The sequence below is a fragment of the Carassius auratus genome, chromosome 13 (genome assembly GCF_003368295.1).
Source record: "Carassius auratus strain Wakin chromosome 13, ASM336829v1, whole genome shotgun sequence".
NCBI classification, from domain to species: domain Eukaryota; kingdom Metazoa; phylum Chordata; class Actinopteri; order Cypriniformes; family Cyprinidae; genus Carassius; species Carassius auratus.
Genome location: NC_039255.1, coordinates 13,792,221 through 13,814,124, shown reverse-complemented (window position 1 = coordinate 13,814,124; position 21,904 = coordinate 13,792,221). Strand labels below are relative to the sequence as shown.

The 21,904-nt window shown below is 38.1% G+C and overlaps 1 protein-coding gene across 3 annotated transcripts in view; it reads right to left on the bottom strand.

Annotated features, from left to right (window-relative positions):
* LOC113112730 (bifunctional heparan sulfate N-deacetylase/N-sulfotransferase 2-like) overlaps nt 1-21,904 on the bottom strand; it is a 108,037-nt gene that overhangs the window by 70,547 nt on the left and 15,586 nt on the right. For all 3 annotated transcript variants that reach the window (XR_003293471.1, XM_026278518.1, XM_026278521.1), the window contains exon 2: nt 16,108-16,212. The gene's annotated coding sequence lies outside the window, so the exon portion shown is untranslated. The remainder of the gene's footprint in view (nt 1-16,107; nt 16,213-21,904) is intronic.

Sequence of the window (21,904 nt, the reverse complement as noted above, 5' to 3'; positions counted from 1 at the left end):
AGGTTTATGGTTCAAAATCAATTCTTCCATGGAGAAAATGAATGGTAATTTGTACTTCCGGAATATCACTAATGATTTTACAGAAGAAATCTGCGCAGAGCACTATTTGTGAAAGTTGCTTCCCAAGAAGAGTGTTTCCAATCAGTCACTGATGAGGTTTCATCTCTGTTAGGATGAATACTGTTTTCTAGGGTCTGGAACAGACTCAGGGTGTGGGCGATGATGGACAGTCAGATGGACACAACACCTACTAACAGGATTTAATTCTCAAGAGAGTGATCTGGTTTAGTGCGGAACAGCATCAGGCCGTGCAGATGCTGCTCATGATGTGGCTTGCTGCCTAAAAATGTACAGGAAGGATGACTAACAAAACCATCTAGAGCCAACACACAATAAATAACAAAATGAATAACTAAACAAATAAAACGACAAATGCATGCATAACTAATCATATGTTACATGAATATGTTACATGAACGAATACGTTTTCGTTTGATAATGCATCTTTTTCTCTCCGTTTTGGCCTTTCGTCCACACGTAGACAGCGTTTTTAGTCAAGGAAAACTAAGCTTTTTGGAAACGCTCTCCAAAGTTGTAGTCTGGATTGTGAAAACAGAGGCTTTTGAAAACTATGATGTAATTTTAGTCATGTGATGAATATTATACCAATAGATATCAGTATGTATACTGGTATTGCACACTTTCACACTATTGCTACAGATGTGTTACTTTGTACACTCTTTATAATACAGTCCTGCAAAGGTGAAAGCAAAATTTACTAGCAATTGCTATTTGCGTCAAAACATGAGGGCAGTTACGTTTTAGATCAGACATACAATCGTGAGTGTGTACAACCTGGATGCGTCAGTGAAAGGTGGGTTCTTTTCACAAATACATTTTTAAATCCTGTCAGAAGAACTGCATAAAAATGTATCGGTTCCGTGTGCATCATCCATTTGCAGTGAGCTTTTTTGGGGCTTTGCGCAAGCACAGAAAGCGAATTTAAAGTTTTCTGATGTTTTAAAATGAAAATGCCATTTCGTTTTCATTTACCATAATCCGATTTTGAATCCGGATTAATGTAGACATAGCCAAACAAACACACAAGCACAAGGAACTAAAGAATATAAGACACACAAAAACACAAAGTCCTGGCATTTGCTCTATCAGAGCTCAATTATTTCCAAATCACAAAGGCACTCCAGAAGAACAGAGGAGCGTAATAAATGGCAATGAGGCAATACTAATGTACCTCTCTAGCGCTCCCCACTTTCAGCCTGAGAAAACATAACAGTCCGACTCTCAGGCCTGGCTGAACACAAACCCTCCTGAAAGAGCCAGGAGTTTAGCGGGGGGGTTTGCAGCTTAGCTATTAATTTTTCCCTCTTCGGTTTTGTCTCAGCAGCCACACAGCAGCCTGCCTCTTTCAGTTATCGTAGGGCAGTATGTTCACAGCCTGTTTCTCTTCAACCTCCCCCCACCAATTGTTCCCAGCCTGTCTACCACAGGAAATTACACTTCCATCTTCAGGCCACGCACGAGCAGGCAATGCCTGCTTCCACATGAAGACCAAAAACAGGCAGAGGGAGAGTGGGAGACAGATGCAGCCAGACACGTAAGACAGGAGACTGGCTCTGGCCACGTTTACATCTGGTATTAACATCCATCTCGAATGACCACATGAAAAGAAGCATTCAACTGAAACAGACTGACGTTCACTTGGTATTAGCATCTTTCATGACTGCCTCATTTTGGATTATGTCCAGAGGAGGCTCTAAGGAGGCTTCGGGTTAGTGGTCTATTCATCAGTCTATTCAGAATTGTGATACTGATTCTTAAAACAACACTGATTTTTTACGCTTTGCCAATTTACAGATGCACAACATTTCTCATCCTGCTGAATCTATGCTGCTGCTCCTGAATCATTGTGAATGCATTTTGAAAATGTGAATGTGCAATCCAGGCTCATTGGAAATATGGGAATGTGGTGAGACTTCTGCAAAATGATGTTGCTTTTTGCACATTGTGCAGCAATTAGAGCTAAGTGTGTTCAGTTTTATCTTAAATGGATGTGTGATTTAAGTATTGCGGCTCCTACAGAAAACCTAATCAATAGTGAAATAAGACAATGCTTGAATGCTGCCTGAAAAAGAGACCTCCTTACTGAAGTGAAAGTGTTGACTGGTGTCACTCGTGAATGTGTCATCACTCTAGACATTATGTGTTTGAGAGGTTTCCTCGAGCTGAAAGGATCCCCCAAATTTGGTGTGGATTCGCCACGCTGTTACAGAGATTTGGCCATTTGAAGGTTCAATGATTTTCCACAGACTTTCTCTTTAAAGCGTTTCATCCAGGTCACCAGTAGCAAACAATGGAGCGCAGAAATTAATCCATGCTGATAATGAACATGCTTGTCAGTCAACAACGGCTCTGTGTAGTATTGTTTGCTATTGGTGACCTGGATGAAACGCTTTAAAGATAAATCTGTGGAAAATCAGTGAAACTTTGAATGGCCATATCTTCGTAATGGCGTGGCAAATCCGCACCAAATTTGGGAGATCCCAAAAATAATTATTGGCTGATATTTATCATGCACCCCTATTTATTGATAATGAAAATCGTCGACAATGATTATCATTATCGATTAGTCAGGTCTGTCCACAGTGCACGCACAACTGCAGTCGGTTGCATCAAATCACTTAACTGAATTACGCATTTCAGTGGACAAAATGCATCTACAAATATTGGAGGAAACAGAAATGAGCTCCTGCAGGAAAAGTGCGTGATGCAAGCTGCCCAAAACATGATAAATCTTGATTTTAAGCTTCAAGCTGATGCATTAGGGTAATGGCTTGCCTGCTAGGTGCATTTACTGATACCTGTGTGCATCCTCGGTGCAAAAACGGTCATATCCTTGTCTGTTATTGTCACAAATTCACATTTTTGACATTTACAGTTTTGCCTGTAACGCCCTGACATTATGCGTTAAGTTGAAATCTTATTGAAAGAGGGCAGGCACTGCAGGGGCATGCGTTAAACAGACAGAACACAGCAAGGCAAGAGAGACAAGCGCAAAAACATTAATTGTGCTGAAATATATGTTATTTAACATTTATATTTGTTTAAAAGTCAACATACAGTGCAAGTTATTTATGAGAGTAGGAACTGTGAAGGAACAGTAGCGTGTAATTGTCTGAATATAAATATCAGACGCTTTTACAGAATAAAGAAATGATAGAAAGAGGAGACTGACTGTGATTAAATTGCACGTGATGCATGCTCCTGCAGAGCATTACTTTTATTCGTCTTTATTATCTTTACTATTTAATTTTTGATCTAGAGATTTAAAATATATACATTATATAGCCTACAGTGATTAACAAATGTATTAAAACTAATTTATGTAAGGTTTTTAACCAATTTTGTAAGGTTTATGCCACTGCTGCTCTTAACTAGCAGTATTGGTGGTTACCAAAATAATTCCTTTAGCTTTTTTGTATTGGTTAGACCTCCAATATGCGTACTCTTTTTAGTAACAGTAAAGCTACAGAAACTGTAATCTATTTTTAATGCTATAATTATTACTGTTATCTGTGAAAGGCAGAAAAAAATTGTCAAGTGCTTTATAGTGTTTTTTTTTCCATTCAGATTAGTCCCAATTAGTTAAAAAGTACATAAACAATGCCAGCAAGCATGTGAGCTGTTATCAAGGGCAAAGGATGTAATTTTTGTTATAATGTGAATAAATACTATTTAGTTGTTTCAGTTTGTTATTTGACCAAAAACTACAGTAACATTTTCAGATTTTTTTTTTTTTTTGGACAGATTCCTAAAATATTTGTGTTTTGTCTTATTACAGGTGGTCTAATGAATTGTTGAGCACTGTATGTTTTCATAGCATTCAGTTGGCACATTTGTTTTAAGGACATAGGGCAGACTGTGGAATAGTGTGTTTTTGTCAGTAAAATTAAAAAAAGAAAATAGGGGTTTTAATCCTATTAATCGAAAACATTAGTTAAAATAATCGTTAGTTGCAGCCCTAGTGTCAATCAATTGATAATTTGCCATGTAATCATAATTTGTGTGAAAAGAAACATTTTACTGTCTCTAGTGTTAATCTCAGTTGAATTATCAGTGAATTGTAAGCATAAACTGCAAACCTGAAGAGTACTACTAACTTCTAAAAGTTGAGAACACTACAATTAAGGTCTGTTACATAGATAGACTAAAACAATTACATTTTCTGAATATAGTTTTCATTTTGTGTGACTCACCATTTCTGAGTAAACACAGCTATTTTAATAAATATTTTTTGGTAAAATGAGTGACATAAACTGACGTCATACACGTCACATGCTCTAATCAATGTTTTCAGAAGAATCCTTTCAACATGGCAGATACTCTCATGCGACCGGAGCTAACTTGTGGAACGACTGTAAAATAAACCAAAAGATTTGTAAAAGTGTTCTTATTCGCTTTTTGAACGTTGTAAGGATATCACACTCAATAAAATGTTTAATCCTTGGAATGCACTGTTTTAAACATTGCAGTGAAGCGTGGCAGTTTCCAGTGCTTTGTTGAATTCTGAATACTAATTATTGTCACTGCTTATAGTGTAATGTTGGCATAATAATAGTGCCATGTTTTTTTCAGTCAACCCAATCCTTTTAAATGGTAAGTTTGTTTTATGTTAAGTACACCCATCTGGTAAATATAATTTTATTCATGCATGTGAATAAACAAGCTGCTAACAGTAACTTTATTCACGATTATGTTAAAGCTAATAAACAGACATGAAGTTAACAAGATTTAAGAGTGAATGAAATCTGCAAGGTTGTAGGTAAACCTTACATTATGTTCTTTTTAACTTCTTTTCAGTTGAAATGCAAGTTGTATGATGTGTCCTCAGACATCTGGACAGACTCGTCTTTCTCTTTTTAAATCCATTATTGGTAATATGACTTGTGTTTGTTTGTGGTTTTCTAGGTTTGTGCTAAATTTCACATATGACAAAGCATCACGCATCAGCAAGATTTCAGAGATGCTGCATGACGTTCTAAATGTTTACGAGTTTTGTCCACATTTCTCAACACAAACTACTTCCATCACTGTATATAAAAGAAAGTTAGCTAGCTTGTTTAACGTGTTCATGTTTGCTTTGTCATTGAAGGATGTACAGGATGTGAACATGAAACGCACTGTTGCCCTTCATGCTCTACTGCTTGAGGAAGAGCCACGGTCCTTCAAGACTTGAACTGTAAGTATTCAGTGTATTAACAGAACTGCTAGCATCAGTAAATGCACTTGTCTAGTTTTAGTAAGTTAAACCCTCTATGTTTATTCCAGATGAAGTTATTGGGCGAGACATCACTACCATTGCAGTTCAATGAAAGCACTATACTAATGAAAAGTTGTCTAATGAAAGTTCTGTGAGTACTGCAGGAGTGATGCATGATCTTCCAGTGTGTTTGATATGTTCAGAAACACTTGTTCACACAGTAACAGTGTTTTAAAAAGTCAGAAGTTATTATAATAGCAGTTCTGTAAAACAGGTTTTTTATGTTGAACTTCAGCATGATTTGCCTACAAGTTATGCATATAGTAGGTGTGTCTTTTGAGCTAGTATTTGTATTCAACAAAGTACTACTGCATCATGCATATGTATGGTAAATACAGAGCACTTAAATATAAAATCAAATAAAATCTATACTTTTAGGCTTGAATTAACTGTAATTTATAATAATAGTTTTACATAAAATGAGTTTTTTTACTTAAATGTTTTGAGGTAATGGTAAGCATTCAACTTAAATGAGATTAACAAAAGCAACAGAAAAAGGCATGTGAAGGACAGTAAAACCTTGAGTGACACTGAAGGGGATAGAGGACATTGAAAGCATCTAACTAAAGGCACAAAGACGTGGCTGATAGAAGAAAAGTCAAAAAAGAAAATGGGCCAAAGCAAAGCTGAGGGGCTAAGAGGCATTCAAGTAAAGGAACAAACATTTGAATAAATAAAAATGCACGAACGTCTCTTCAAGCCGAAAGGTCTGGTTTCCAAATGGAATCTCATTACTTGGCTCTCAAGGTGGCAGGAAAACTATTAACACAACAGCTGGATTTAGACCGGGGAGGGAGTAAGAGGGAGAACCTAAGCGGGGGCCGGGAAAAGAAAAAGTGAGCTGAATAGACATGTCAGAGTAGCAAGGGGAATAAAGAAAGTGATGTGAGCACGGATGACAGGAGGGGAAGCGAGGGATGTGGAACAAGAGTGTGAGAGGCACAATAACTTTAAACCTTTCACCTAATCCACAACAAGACAAGCAACAACATGCCAAGAAATTATCAGACCTCTTGGTGTTTTTTCTGTGACCATTATTGTGAGATGAACAAATGGAATGAAATTCCCCTTTCACATTATTATTTCAAGACTCTCAAGAAATGGTGACATTTCTGGTGTTAAAAATGACATTTTTCGGAGTTCTTTGATGAATACAATGTTCAAAATAACAGCATTTATTTTATATTTTTTGTAGCATAACAAAAGCCTATAACTTTTGAATAATTAAAGTGCTTGTGAAGTGACATGTGGTCAAGTATGGTGGCCCCTACTCTGAATTAGTGTTCTGCATTTAACCCAAAGTGCGCACACATGGCAGTGAACACACACACACACACACCTTGAACACACACCCGGGAGCGCTGTACATTCACTCCCCCCACCTATATTCCCTGCCAGTACGAGACTCGAACCCACAACCTTTCAGTTACAAGAGCAACTCTCTAATCACTAGGCAATGACTTCCCCAAAGCAAGACAGCCTGAATTCAGCATTCATTTGCATTACAAAGAGAAATTTCTCCTTTTTTAAAATATTTTTTTAACAAGTTTGGAACTATATATGGTTAAATAAATGATGACAGGATTGTTATTTTTGGGTGACCTATTCCTTCAATCTCTACAAAAAAATAAAAACACAAAAAAAATAAAAACGGAAGATTGCCAGACCGAGTCAGCATTTTAAAACGGAAAAAAAATCTAATTTTAAATCAAGACAAAATTCTCAATAGTTACAAAACATTTATTAACAAAGAGGAACTGGCTAAAGGTTATTCAACAGATGCTCTTTATCCAAGACATATTACAAGCCAGCCTACACAAACCACAAGATCATTGCAAGAAGGTTTTTAGTGACTCTCGCAACCTTTGTATAAATATATTCTTAATCAATAGGCTACTGCCACCCTGAACACTCAGGAAAAAGCAGAAGACGAGATTTACAGCGCAGCGGAAGTGCTGTCCATAAGACTCAAGCAGAGATGCTCTCTATAAACCCCTCGGTTTAATTTGGTCGTTCAGAAGCCCTTATCTTTAACACACAGTCAGCACTACAAGTGACAATGTCTTTTCCAGCTGTGAAAAGTAAGAAAGGAAATGTCCTTAGGGAGACAAAAACAGTCTCAAATATGAGCTCTTGCTAAGTATCCTCCATTCCAGCTTTTATCATAGCACAGAGAGGGAGAGAAAGAGAGAGAGGAAAAGGAAGACTATTAATGTTACATAAACTTCCAGAAACCTGCGAATCATCTCAAGAGTTCTGTAAAAAATACACCAACACTGACTGCATTTACAAGTACAGACTGACACGTATGCATGCAAACACAGAAAAAGGAATGTCACATTTGACCCCTGATCTGTAAGTCGATAGGTGTTTGGTCTCAAGGAGGAGCTGATGCCTTTAAGTTATTGAATGTATTTTATGCCTTAACACGCGCTTGAAGATATAGGCAAATATGTACTCTTATCTGCTCTCACATTAATCTGCATAGCCTAGCTGCTTTGAGCGCGCACACACACACACACACACACACACACACAATCAATACAATAAAACCCTGCAGGACTAAAGTGAATAAACTTTGGTTGGCAAATTCATCTTTATATGACTTAAATATCTACATAAGAATAGGAATAAAGCTCTGTCATGCCAGAGCTTAACCATTTTAATAAAATGAGGCACAATAAATAAGTATATATACATATACATATGTACAGCTGTTCAACTCATGTCTAACATCACCTTTGAAAATATGAATATTAAATCACTGCACAGTTAGAGAGTGGAATGAAATAAACTCCATAAGAGAAAAATAACAAATATAGGAGAATATGCAAATATAATTCTGAACATAGTTAAATGTAACATGACAGCAGTCACACTGAATGTGTACACACTTGCTTCTCAGCTTCTGAAAACATTAAAGCTAGGTCCCTATGATTTCTGCGATGCAGAAAACTCAGACGGAATCGGAGAATCCAGTCATAAAAACGGAATTAACATTTTAATGCGGAATGTCATGGAATTTGTCAAATCTTTTATGAATTAGTCAAAAGCAGTTCATTACACTTAAATCAAATCACGATATGGAGTAGTATCTGTAAATATTAAGCCACAGAAGTCGATTTAAAAATGAATCCTGTATATTTCTGTTAATGAATCGTGCAAACACAGAACACCTACTACAAAAAAAACACCAACATTATTTTTTAAGGAATAAATCACACAACACTTTTTCCATGTTTTAATTATAATAGTAAATCTAATTAAATGTTGTTTTTATTATTATTATTAATGCAAAGTGAAAGGAATGAACAGCCTCTCTTTGCACGGACACTATAATATAAGTAGATTTTAAACAAAATCTAGTCCCCACATTCTTTTTCTTAATATTGACTCACTGAGTGTCTAACCTGCAATATGCACTTTATTTAAACTTCTTACAGTGTGCTTTGTATAACTGTTCTGTTCTGCTTCGTATTTCACTATTAGAGTCAGGGTCATAACCTCTAACCTGCAATATGCACTTTAATCGTCACAACCCAATGAAAACGAAGTCCATCTGTTGCTCAACAAGTTCAGGATGCTATGCAACTTTGGCATAGAATTGAATCACTGTTGTGGACTTGGATAGCTAGATAAACACTACTCAACAATCTATACTGCATTAGGTCATGGAAAAGGACTGTGAGAAGGGAGGCGGGTGACATTTGGGCCAGGGCCAGAGAGGTTACGTGTGGAAGGACACAGGAACGGTCTTTAAGGATGGGCTGACAGCAGTGTCATCTTCGCCTTCTCCTGCATAATCTCTTACAGTAAACCCTACTGCTGGTTCACAGCCAGCCTCGGAGACAGTGAATCCTTGGCATCTTGGCAGGACACTGGAAACTCTGCCTCACGGAAACAGCATGGCACCGAGCTCGAGCATTACGATGCCTCCAGCAGAGCCATTCTGAACCTCGACCTTATGGAACATCCTTTTCATTTCAGCTTCTTGACTCTGCAGATGCCATGCTACTCTACTCTAACACATGGGCTATCAGATCAGACAGAGTATGTTACAGATGGTCTTAATTTAATAATTAACTTATTAGAAGCTATGAACCATGAATTACTAGCCATTTTAATGCCGGAATGCAATTTTGGTTTAAAGTAGGCAGCGGGGCTAATGTGCAAGGAGGTCATAGTGTTATTAGAGCCTTGAGAAAAAAAAAAAAACGGAGAGGGCTGGAAAAATAAAAGGGGAGAGCAAACATGTCCTTCAGCCTGGAAACCACCTAATCATTAGCTGCAGGGACCTGAATGTCTCCAACTTTTTCTACTCCCATCCAATTTATTATTCTTTGCCTTGTTTCTACCCCTCCAAGTTTCATCATGATTCATTAAGGAGCAGGATTTTTCTAGCCATGGTGCAGGATCTGCTCATCTACTCTCCATGCTTTTGCTGTTTGAGCTAAAGGGCCTGATCATGAGTCAGGTCAGAGCGCTAAACCCCACTTAAACCCAGTGGATGGCAGGCAAGGTGTAGAAGCCTCCTTAGGACTGAATAGCACTTGACTGGAGCACAGTGGCACTGAGACCAGGAAAGCGTGGCGGAAAACGAAAGTATGTGTGTACTAAAAGGAAAGATTAAGGTACAGAGCAACAAGGAGAGGGATGGATGAAAGTGACAGCATGACGAAAGTGGTGTGGAGCAGTCTGGGAAGAGTTGGAGTATAGGACCGAGATCGATAACAGAATGATATTTAGCCCCTTTAAAAAAGATGCAACGCTCTTCTTGGCAGATTGTCCAGAGTCAGATCCCATTCAGTGAGCAAAGTCTATAACCATTAACAATACATTAGAAGACTTATTTATAATGTGCCTGAATCTTCCTTGATATTCAAAGGGGGAAAAAGGATCGGTTAGGATCAGAAGAGCAACTAATAGCCAGGACAGGAGTGGAAGATGAGAATAATTGCAGACGGATAGCTGGAAGTGAAAGACAATACAAAACGTTGAAGAAGGAGAAAGCATGAAGGAGCTTTAGAGAGAGATGGAGGGATGGAGAGAGGGAAAATCAAATGGCAATAAAAGAAAACATTTTCTCGACGGGGGCAAGTTCAGTCTAGTGAAACAATCCATCCCCGTCACTCTAGCAAGATAGCAGCCAGCCTATTAAACACTGAGCTGCTATAATCCGTCCAGTGTTTGTATCAGCTCCACCTCTGTCCCTCACAGACACACACTTCAGGAAGTGTGATGGAGAATGGGCAAAACTGTGGTCATGGTGACACAGCTGTTGTCATGGTAATGAACAGGTCAGGCTCTGGATGCTAGAGGTTAACATTTCTTAGATTATTTTTGCCTCTTGAGAAAACCAAGGACAAACTATGAACTCTGAATATTCTATGACTACCTCAAACTCTAAAAATTCATCAACACAGTTCAAAAGACAAACAGTCATCCCATCTCTAATAAACATAACCCTACGCTACACATGCACATTTGTCATATAAATATGATGCTTATTTGAATACTTGTTTTAAGTATAGTCAAGTTTATTCAAATATATACATATATAAATAAAATCCATAGGTTAGAAGGCTAAATATTTAAATTTCTGATCGACTTTAAACTTGGATAGCAAAAGGAACCAGAAAGGAAAAATACATATTTTAAAAGAAAAACTAAATTGCACACATAATCTATTACCTTTATCCTATTTAAACACTGAAGCTGCCTGAAAATGGTCTCTAAGTTATCATCCCATAATGTTTAGCAGGGGACAGGCGCTTGTAATGCGGTCTCTACGCGTGCAGACATGTCAGTGTGCTGGAATGCAGCCACAAAGCCCTGTGCTGCCACAACCTCTTACAGCTGGAGTGGACGCCACAGGGTCACTGTGAGGTTAGCAAGTTAAAAAACACAAACCTCACTAACTACATCAAGACATGCAAGCCAAAGTCACAGCCGCGCTTACCTCCTGGACCTGAACTCAAAGCACGCAAAGTGACAACACAAGTTAGGAGCAGAGAGAGAAAACATATGGGAAAAAAAAAAAAAAAAACCTGGAGGAGGCGGAGCACAAACTCAATTCCTCAGAGATGCTGTAAAAAGCCAGAGGGCCTGAACCAAAACACCCATGAAAAATGACTTGGCATGAAAACAGCATAAAAATGGCTGCGGACTCTTGCTCTCAAGCTTGGTGACCTCCATACTGAGGCACTGTAGGCAACTAATCAGCAGGCTGCGCTACAATCAGTATTTTGATACATGGTGACACATTCTCAATAATGTATATATCGCATCATGACATGTCATCCAGACTTGAGGTAGCAAACTCATTTTTGGCTGAAGGCCATGTGGGGGAAAACATGTGGGCCAAATTACTTTGTTAAAAAGTGGTGTGCGTGTACACATACTGGATGAATCTTTTACGTTTACTTTTTCAAGGTAATGAATTTGGCATCAATCAATGTTCCCTCTAAGTTGCTCATGTACAGTACATGGCGGTGTACTTTTGAAGTTAATCCTGCATAAACGGACTACACAGAAGCAGACTCAAAATCAAAACTTGCTTAATTATATATTGTTGGGGTGTAGTCACTAATAATTATATTGGCAATCAAGTAACCTGATAAGTAATTTTTGCAAAAATTCATAAAAATTGACTTGAAGGGGTGGGTTAAATGCATAGACTGTATAAAAAAATGGACGTAGTGTAGACTCCTGAAGTGTGTTTTTTTAGTCACTTCCACAGGATCCAAAACAACCTCCTAAATGAACCAGGTGTGAAAACGCTTTTAGTGTCAATCGACTGTACTACAATAATAACTTTCCTGTGGATCTAGTGTTGTCAAAAGACCCGATACTTCGGTAACAAGACGGTACTAAAAAAATGTTGAAAAAAATTAATAAAAATAAATCACAAAATTATTTTCCATGTTTAAAATTTAAATGTTTACATTTCATTAATTAAAAGACAAATTAAATTTGGGTGAAACTTGTTTACTGTTTTTCATAGTTATATTACTTGTAGAAAACTTTAAACATAATTGTAAATAAGTATAAATAATGGTATTGGTTTTATTTTTAGTGCTAAAGTTTTTTTGTTTTTTTTTCTTAGAATATTTTTGTGTTTTGCTTTGGTACCGAAATTGGTACCGAGAACCGTAGATTTTCACTGGTATCGGTACCGAATACTGAAATTTTGGTACTGTGACAACACTATGTGGATCAGAAAAAAAAGTTTAAACATAACATGAAAAAATATATGAAATCTGAAAGTGTAAAATATCAGCCCTTAATCGGTCATTCTGCCATATCATCTTCAAGACAACACAAACACAGTCCAGCACTTGTAAGAAATACTCTAAGCTCAAATCCACAGATTTACATGCCTTTTCTTTCATAGGGTTGTGGTGAGTTTTGCAGTGCTATTATAACCGGTTTCTTTGGTTATTAAACAGGAGCCTAGTACCTCGGTCTGCTATTCGGCTCTCTGCAGTGGGAAAACAAAATCCAAAACCTCTGGGAGGAACACGCTGCTGGCTGAAAATGAAAAGGAAGACTGAATGGAAAAGCCCTGCAAGCACTGCTAAAAGCAGGGAGGCTGATTGGATGGAGGGATTTGTGACAGACCCCCAGTATGAGACTCAAAACAGGAGGAGGGCCCTTATGTTTCCTTTTGACATCCAGTGCCACCTATTTAATCTTATTTTCCTCCAATGTGGAATGGAACAGATGATGAATTCAATAGAAGACCATTATTCTCAGCAGTATAAAAACAGACTGTCCCAGCGCACACACACACACACGTGCACACACACCTGCTGGCAAATAGGCCGCCACAGACGGACTTCCTACTGAGAGCAGACAGAAGGGGGTGGGAAAATAATACACTGCATTTTTTAATTAGAAAAAACAATCTCTTCCTTGCAGTGCCTGACCATCAACAATTAGTAGAAAAACATCTCAAACGGTCGTGCTGCTGTATGAAAAATGAAGGTGCAGATTTACAGTTTTCTAGAGCACAGTGCAGTACACAAATCTTTAACGAGACCGTGACCTCAAACGGCTCTGAATAAGCCTGTCTGTTTCTGTATACGTTCTCATGTTCATCTGCTTAAATTATGCATGCAGTGACCTCAACAGAATCAACCATATGTATCAGTGTTTGTTTGGATTGGGACTTTAATTTGTTTGTGGCAAAATCACTCTCTTTAAAGATCAAAACCAAAAGATGGCTACCTTCTAGGGCTAAAAAAAATAACCTCAATATTTTTTCTCTCTTGTGATGACTTTCAATATATTGATATAATTTCCAATCGAATGGAGGAACCATCATTTCAACCAAACTGTCATGCTGCAAATCATATTCAAAATTTACAATTCAAGTAAAATGTAGCTAAAATGATCAAGGCATGTTTGGGATAAGAAAGATTTTGTTTTATATTCAGGCTATATTTATTTGATAAAAAAATACTGTATTATATGACGATTTGGTGCTCAGTTTGGTGATTATTTATTATCTTATTATTATCAATGTTGAAAATATTAAGCAGTTGTGCTGCTTAATATTTTTGTGGAAATCATCACATTTTTTCCAGGATTCTTTGAAAAATAAAGTTATTGAATATTATCACCCAGCCTTACTAATTATCCAACAACTTTTGAAACATTCTAAATCTACCAACGCTCTAATAATTCAGGGCTCCAGACTAACATTTGAGAGCAGCGGCACCAGCCCCACTAAGTTCTACAGATGGCTGTGCCAGGAGCAGATCTGGTAGCGCTGGGAATGGTATTCAAAATATAGATCATTTAATCATTAAACTTCTATTGTTTTTCATTAATGAGTGCAGTTATGTAGTGTAGTTTTTATTTTGTTTATCGTTTAGGAAGATTTGACAGTAAAGCACTAAGCTTGAGTTAAGATGCATACTAAATGTACTTTTATTAACAACAGTAAACAGAAAATGTATATATTCCACTCTCATTAAATGTACCATATTTTTCTAACATATGGAACGGGCCAACTTCAGTGATTATGTGTGATTTAGTAGCAAATTTAGGAAAGGTTTGTGTGACTCAAACAAAACTGTAAATTCTGACTAAATCTGATTTCTTGATTTGATATTTGTTCATCCCATTAAAAATAAATTCAAACTCGATCATCTTTCAGCTTTAAAGTGCTGGAAATTGTTGTGTGAAATGCTTGAATTTCTTTCTCAAAAGTTCGTACAAACCCTGAAAAGAATTATATAATGCATTTGACTATTTCTATCACAGTACCCATGGTTACAGTTAGTGTTACTGCTTCTGGTTTCCTGACGTATGTCAGTGCTGTTTATAACGGAGATTTCTGTGCAGAATTTGAATAATTCTCACTAGAACTCACAGTCGCCTTATCATTGTGTGGCAAATTCAAACGCTTCTCAGTGGATCTCGCAACACTGTCGCATCTGTACAGTAAGTAACGGTGTTGCGAAATCAACTTTGGCTCACGAGTAAATTGAAATTGAGAAGTGACAAGACATATTCGTGCTCTGCATTTAACCCATCCAAAGTGCACACACACACACACACACACACACACACACAGCAGTGTACCGTGAACACACACCCGGAGCAGAGGGCAGCCATTTATGCTGCAGCGCCTAGGGAGCAGTTGGGGGTTTGGTGCCTTGTTCAAGGGCACCTCAGTCGTGGTATAGCCGGCCTGAGACTCAAACCCACAACCTTAGGGTTAGGATTCAAACTCTCTAACCACTAGGCCACGACTTCTCAAAGCTGTTCTGAGCTCGGACAAGTTTGGTTTATTTTCACTTTCATTTGCTATTTCTCAAATCCAACAGAAATTAGTTGGGCAACGCGGTGGTCACACCAGTGCAACCGCTCACAAAAATTATTCGCACCGGCTGAATAAATGGTCGCAGTCTGGAGCTCTGTATATGCATAATGATTGCTGCATTGACAGCCAGGCTTTCAAGCCAAGGAAAGAAGACTTCACCTGTAAGTCACCAGGATGATCTACAAATGGTTGGATACACAAACGACGGATAGTCACGTCCCACCACTACCTCCGTCAGGTCTGTGACAGCTGCACAAATGTCCACCAGTTGATCTGCTGAACAACCTCATTCTGAGCTGCCTGAAAACACAGATGAACTCACAGAAAAAAAGAGAGATGCACTACAGGACAGGGAAGGGTTATTTCTAATATAAGTGGTAGAGAGAACAGTCCTCTAAATTGAAGATTCTGGCCAAAATCTCTAAACAATAGTGCCTCAAAACAGTGAGCACTAAGGGTTTGGATTCAAGAGAGAAGTGTGCCAGCTAGGACGGCACCCTGCTGGGTAAAAGGACAGCCCACGACTGACTGATCCTACAATAAGCAGAAGTGACAAAAGAACCATTTGGTACCACTGACACTACATGACACTCCAGTATGGAGGATTTATGTTTTGATGGTCTGTGCATGCAAAGCTTTGCTTCAGCTTGCTGGTATTTCCAGAAGGAGAGGGGTAAAAGAAGAGTTTGTCCTATCATAGTCTCAAAAAGACATGATAGTTCAATGGGGTCTATATACACAACATTTTCACAAAACAATATGCTTAACAATTCAAAGGAAATATTAAACAAATATAATTAATACTCCACTCTTTAGAAAAGCCATGAATTCTGTGAAGCCAATACATTGAGCTCAGAGACATGTGAAAAAGTTAAGTAGATAAAACATATAGACAAATCCTACATATACCATGCTATAATGTACATAGAAAACCCACCTGAGACTGAATTTCTCACAATGACAGAGGTGCAGTGTAGGCTGTGAAATGAAGAGGCTCTGGAAGAACATGAGTTTCCATTGTTAAATGGTCAGGAGCAGCAACCTATTAAAACAAGAGACACTTTATAAGATTATATTGCCCAGGACAGCACTGTAACAATCACATTTACTACACTCAACAGGGTTTACTGACTTGATCTTTACAGCCTTTCAGCGACCTTATCAAAGACATTAATAAAAAAATGTTTTTTGGTAGATTTCACGTATTGTTTTTCCCAGACTGTGGTGTCCTTTCCAATTGATGTCATACACTTATAGGTCTGCGCAGCACTGCTTGAAGTTGAACACACATAATATTTACAAGTATTTGTATCGATTCCCTTTGACCTTTCTCTGTAGATCCCACCTTCTCACATGCCACGATTGGTCGATTATGTACAATGCCTGAGTGTTATTTTTCAAACCAGTTTTTAGTTACCTTCAGCAAGTATTAAAACAGGAAAACAATCACCTGGATGTTTTAGGCAATATAGAAACCCTGGCCAAGATTTGTCTGGGGAAGAGAGGAAGTATGGTCTCCCTAGTTTATATCGAGCGTTGTGAGCCTGATCTAAACCAAGTTGGATTGGTTTGGTTTTGTCAACTCTAAACCTACTCTGAAACTAAGAGTTTGTTCTGCTAGCTTCATGCAAGGTTTTGAAATAGCATACCGTGGGATAAAATACATGTTTTTTGGCAGGGTTTCGTTGGTAAAATTCGCATTTTAGTGGCTAAATATCACATTATTGGGGTCTTCCCAGAGTCAAATGTGTGTTTGCACTGCCGCTGACACAGAGAGAGCAGTTAACGTTTGGTTAAGAAACATTCACAAACTGTCTTTTCAACTACACAGTATAATTTGTACCTTACAGTCATTCATATTAATCACAGAAATACTGGAGTAAATTTTATAGTTTATACGTCTATGGCAGCGAAATAGAAGTAGAGCAAATAATCTTTTGAAAGTAACTTTGCTTCAAACAACGTTTTTGTTGATTGCATTGTTTCACCACTAGGTGGGAAAAAGTGACAATGTATTAGAGACCTGCACGGGTACATTTTTGGAGACCCGTGCCTGCCCGTACCCGCAAATTTCAGCACCAGATCCGACTCGTCATCCGTGATAATATAAAAATTATCCGCACTGCCCAGAACCATTAATATGTGGCCCGTTACCCCGACCCGCGCCCGCGATAAATCACCCACGCTAAAATAATTCCAATTAAAGTGCTTTATTTTTTATCTCGCACCTCTCTCAACATCACGACAGTGTCATTAATGTGCTAATGAAATGAAAGTATGCTTCTTTTTGCGCCATCCAAGTTGTCTACCATCGGCACCTAAATAGGCTATGGAACCTGAACTATACGAACTATACAAGAAAATACAACCTGAGCCTGTCGCTCACAAACTATGCATTTACTTTCCCTTAAGGTTACTGTAAAGGAAAAGGATATCGTCCACAGTCCCAGGTTTAAGTTGCATTCTCAGTTTTGAATTGCAAATCCAGCTGTGGAAAAGTCTTTCTCACAGCGCTCGAGAAGCATAAACAAAAGTTGCACTGTCCCAGAAATGGTGACGTGATGGGTCAAATGTCATATCATTGTTGCGTATGAGTAATGGTAATTTAGACATACAAATATTGCACATATTTTTCATCTGCGCTACTACCCGGCCGCAAGGAGTAAATTATCTGCCCGCATCTCCGCACGTGAAATTTAGGAATGTCAAAATCCACCCGTTTTAGCCACTTTTATGCAGGACTCAATGTATTTGTCAATGAATGAATTATTCGAGAATAGTTAAAAAAAAATGCTGATTCATCCAGTAATGTAACCAGTAGGTTTATCATTGATTCAAACAACTTTTTCATAATTTTTATATTCAAAATTGGTGTATTAAATTATATATACACTACCAGTCAAAAGTTTTTGAACCGTAAGATTTGTAATGTTTTTTTAAAGAAGTCTCTTCTGTTCACCAAGCCTACATTTATTTGATCCAAAGTACAGCAAAAAAAAAAAAAACAGTAAAAATAAATACTATAAATCACTACTAATCACAGGAGCACCTTTACTGATGAGATGCGCAGGAAAATCGCACTGGATTTTTTTGCACAGCCCTACTTCATGCAACAGGCCACTGGATTCATGAAAAAATAAATATTTAATACATTTACCTTTAGAGGCATTTAGCACTGATTTGTACTGTTTTGAAAATACTCATATTGGCATGTAGCAATCAGTTTCATTTTACAGAAGTAGCCTAAATCTTCTCAGGTTTGGCAGGGGACTGTAGAAATGAAACAGCCCAAGCGAACCACAGTGACAAGCCCTGCCTCTGTTAGCAATGCAAAAATGCTCAATCAAATCCCATGCTTTGTGGAAAAGGTTTTTGTTGTTGTTTTTTTAATACATTTCTCAAACGATTAGTGAATTAAATTATTCTCCCTCATAATCGTTTTTTGGAACTTTTTCAAAGCGCATGGCACAGCCCTAAAAACAACCAAATGCATGCCCGATTTTAATTACTCACTCGCAACATCAAATTAAAACATCTGGGATTAAGGGATTCATGATTATGATCTTAAATCAATCCAAATAAAGCAGGCGACACCTGATGTTCAAAAACAGCACATATACACAATCAATCAAATATTAAATATGTGATGCAAATCCTTCAAAATCCCTGCAAATGAAGAAATTAAGTTTCATGAAGACAGCATGGCATAGAAAATACAACTTTTCCTATTTTCTTTCTCCACAACCTTGAATCTGCAATAATACAGTGCACATTAATACAAGAACTCATTAAACTTGGAAATGTATGCTTCTATTCTTCTAAGCATCACAGAGCAGAAGTTTCTTCAGGTGAACAATCTTTAAATTTAAAATCACGCCAGAAAAGCCCAGAGCCTGAATCGTGGTCCCTGCTCACCTCACTGTGTGCACACATACACACAAATTAGACTCTGTTCAATGAGCACTCTGCATTTCTATAGAAGCCCAGCAAGTCCCATTTGTTTACATGGCACTAATTAAGTGTGCTTTAATGGAGGAGCAAAAGTGCCAACAATGAGTCCCTGTGTTGGGACTGAGGGAACGTCTCAGGTTCTGTTCGTCAGTCCTGCATTACACATAACAGCCAATACAAAAACATAATTGGTCATGAAAGCAAAAACATCCATTGCAAACTATTTTTAATATTTATTAGTATTAAAATGTATTAGTATTACAATTAAAATAGAAATTACTAATTTTAAAGGGGGGGTGAAATGCTCGTTTTCACTCAATATCCTGTTAATCTTGAGTACCTATAGAGTAGTACTGCACCCCTTCATAACTCCAAAAAGTCTTTATTATATTTTTTTTATATTTTTATATAAAATTTTTATTATATTTATAAGAGAAAGATAGTCTGTACCGATTTTTCCCGGAAAAACACGAGCGCCTAGAGGCGTGACGTGTGGGCGGAGCTAAAGAATCACGAGCGCGAGTAGGCTTTTGCGTTGAGAGCGTTTGGAAGCTGTGACACAGATCCAGAGGCTGAAATTTAACAAGAGCAGCATCAGCAAAGGCGTCTCTATGTGGTATGTACTGAAACTGTATATATTTGCTTAGTGGTTTTGGAAAATGACTAAGTTCCACTTTACGCGTCGATAGCTAAGTTAACAACACAGAGATATTCTAAGCAGTTTTACTCACCGCATGCGGTTCCAACACACAATCGTGACCCTTTTTCGTTGCGACTGCATTATCCTTAAGAAATAAACGATATGCAAATCCGGCATCAAACTGGGCCTTGTTTGTAAAACAAGCATCTTCGAAATGCAGGGAACAAACACAAACACTTGCACAACTCCGTTGATGCTCTGTAAAAATAAACTCCATCCACTGGTCCCTTAATGCTGTTTTTTTTTTTTTGGTAATCTGTGCAGGGTTGTCTTGCCCTGGCAACCAAAAACACACTTCTTTTGTGACTTTTCGCGACGCTCTCGCTCTGATCAGGCTGTGCTCAGCCTCTCAGTGCTGTGCTCTACGGGAACGCACGCTCTTCCGGGAGAAGTGCCCTCAGGACCCATATAAGGAAATTCCGCTCCATCTAACGTCACACAGAGCCATACTAGAAAAAAACTTTCCGAAACTTGTGACAAACCGGAAGAGGTTTTTTTGGAACAAAAATACTCCTTCAAAGTACAACTTAATTTTTGAAACTTTGTCCATGTTTAGCATGGGAATCCAACTCTTTAACAGTGTAAAAAACTCAGTATGCATGAAATAGCATTTCACCCCCCTTTAAATATTTATTAGTAGGGTTAGATTGTGGAAGATGCTCTCCTTAAGAAACAACAGGGTGATGATGAATATTCTATATTATTAACAAAGGACACTTAAATTAAATGGAAACTTTTGCAAATGTAGATACATCAAAAAAAAAATATAATAATAATAATAGTAATAATAATAATATGAAAGGGAGTCATCTCGTCTTACTACTGGGTTAAACTTAAACCAGCTGACATTTTATTTTGCAGAATGTAAAAAGAAACGTAATTTTGTAAAAAAACAAAAACAAAAAAAACAATGAAAATTGTTTGCGGCCAGCCAACGTAGAACATGCGTGGGCATTATGCAAAAGTTTTACTCTGTGACATGCAGCCATCACGGAAGTGGAATTCGAATTCAAAAACTGACTCGTTTATGCTGTTTAGAGTCAGTTCATTAATTTGGGAGACAATTAATTTATTTATCATGCATTTTCAGCTTTACAACATTACTTTACATTTACATACAGCAACATTATTATTCTAAATGGCATAATAGCAGCACTTTCAACAGTCGAATATGTTATGAGTGCTTCTCCTCATTTGGAATGCAACAGAAGTTGAGCAGTTTATTCCGCCAAGAGGCACTGAGACAGTATCTTGTCATTGGCTAATAGCATCTCTCATCTTGTTCGTCTGCCAACTGGAATTTCTGCTCGTGTTTGGTGATGGTCCAGACCAAGAAGCAGAACTCCTTCCAAAACGATATCCATGTGGGGCACAGAATACAATCATATTACCAAATTACTATGAGCAGTGCATGAGTCAGTATTGGCTTAAATACCAAAACAGACGAAAGGGGAAATGAAAAACCTGTGGTGTCTAAATTACGCATGCAGAGCAGAAGGACACAAAAACGGTGGTGAATTTTCTCAGGAGGAGTGGCTAATTCTTGCACATGAATGCTTGTTTTCTGCATTCGATGGCAGTTGCAATAAACATGCATGCTACTCAACAGAGAGGAAGAGGCCAGTAAACAAGGACGCTCATCACGTTTTTCTCCCTCCTGTGGAGTGATGCAAGGGGAGAAAGAGAAACGAGATGGAGAGAGAGCATAAGTGGGAGAGCGAGCTGTGACTGCTTGTTGCAGATCCTGCTGTTTATCCACCAGCCTGCCTCCACACTGCTCTCATTCAGTCTGAAACAAAGCCCGATGAGCCAAGACGCTCTGCTAGGACATGCACTACAAAACAGGAACACCAGAGGGGACAGAGAAAGAGGAGGACAGAGAGGACTGAGAGACCAAGACACCATACCTAGACAGAAGAAAACTCAACTCTGAAGGAAACTAGCAGCGAAAAAGAAAAGAAAAACAACATGCAACACTCTCAAATGTTTCAACAGCAGGTACACGGAGTCACTCAGTCGCACCGAGTCATGCCGAGTGCGTTTTCTCGGCCCTGACACCTCAGGTAATGAGTAAGGAAGTCTC